Source organism: Chrysochloris asiatica, unplaced genomic scaffold, assembly GCF_000296735.1.
Source record: "Chrysochloris asiatica unplaced genomic scaffold, ChrAsi1.0 scaffold00112, whole genome shotgun sequence".
Classification (NCBI taxonomy): Eukaryota; Metazoa; Chordata; class Mammalia; order Afrosoricida; family Chrysochloridae; genus Chrysochloris; species Chrysochloris asiatica.
This window is the reverse complement of record NW_006408630.1, coordinates 1133437-1134945: the sequence shown is the minus strand read 5'-3', so window position 1 is coordinate 1134945 and position 1509 is coordinate 1133437. Positions and strand designations below refer to the sequence as shown.

The window sequence follows — 1509 nt, the reverse complement described above, 5'->3', positions numbered from 1 at the left end:
GGCAGTGGGCCCAGACTCACAGGCCGAGGCATCCTGGCTCTGGGCCCAGGACCAAATGGTGGAGGTCAATGGGATCTGCATGGAGCTCAAGAAGCATGGATGTGGTGTCTGTTGCCATCAAGGCCATTGGGGATGAGACCAAGCTGCTGGTGGTGAAACAACCAAGTTCTTCATGTAATGCAGAGTGACTCCATATCAGTAGCTTTGGACTCAGGAGCAAAGGACTGAATGGTCCTTTGCCTGAGCCCTTTACCAGTGGAGAGCTACAGAAGGACCACAGTCAAAAAGGGGCTGTGGAGGCAGCCTTGGAGAGCCCCAGGCCAGCCCTGGCAAGATTCACCTCCAGTGATACCAGTGAGGAGTTGAATTCCCAGGACAACCCCAAGAAACAGGACTCCATGGCACCCTCCTCTGCCTCCTCCCCCTTAGAGCTGATCCTGGACTTTAACATCTCCCTGGCTGTAGCCAAGGAGAGGGCGAGCCAGAAACACAGCAGCAAGCCGAGCAAGAAAAACAAATTCTTCAGCAACCTCTGAGTGCCTTCCTCCAGCTGCCACCCTAGGCTAATCTCCCCTTCCACTTCCCCACCTACCTCTGACTCCACACACAAATCAGCATCAGCATATTAATTCTTGACCCACCTGACTTTTCCCTCAGGGAAGGTGGATGAGTTTCTGCCCTGCCCCAACCAGCAAGCAGACTTTGGCCCATCCATCTCAGCTGATGACCCCATGACACCTTACCTGGGGCCACTTCTGGGACCTACTCCAAGCCAGGACCGTGGGGACTGTGGAGAAGGGTGCATCACCATAGTCTAAAGGGATTTCTGCCCCTTGAGTTCTGTGACTTCTCCTGGTTGTTGCAGTTTGGGACACAGCAATGTCCTCAGCCTTCAGTTCTGTTTCTGTTCTCACTCACCCCCAAAGACTCAGGCAATACCATTGTAAAGAAAACTCCAGCAGAAATTCAACTGACTCCTCCAAACCAACGTTCCCCCGCAAAAAAAAAAAAAAAATCCATGGTACTTTCAGTATTCTTCTCTGACACCATAACTCAAATGCATCCATTCTTCTATGGTCTTCCTTCTTCATTCTCCATCTCACATACATGTGAGACTACTGAAGATACCCTGGCTTGAGTCAGTCATACCTTAGTCCTCCTGTAGCTGACTGTTTAAAGAAGTACATTCCTCACTTCTGCTGGTGATGGTGGTATGCCTCAAAGTCTGTTCCAACTCATAGCGAACCTGTACAGGGTTTCCAAGGCTGTAAATCTTTATGGGAGCAGAAACCCTCATCTTTCTCCCGCGGAACAGCTTGGTAGTTTTGAACTAGCTGACCTTGAGGTTAGCAGCCCAAATCATAACCACTATGCACTTTTGTTACTGTTTATTTTATTGGTCATTCTGATACTTTGGTAAAGATGGCTTCCAGGAGTGACTTCAGTTTCAGGTTAAAATGGTATTTTAGACCAATAGTCTCAGGGGTTCCTCTAGTCTCTTGTTGTTAA

At 49.2% G+C, this 1509-nt stretch overlaps 1 pseudogene; it reads left to right on the top strand.

Annotated features, from left to right (window-relative positions):
- Positions 1–818, top strand: part of LOC102833927 — a 31443-nt pseudogene extending 30625 nt beyond the window's left edge.
- The last annotated feature ends 691 nt before the right edge of the window (positions 819–1509 follow it).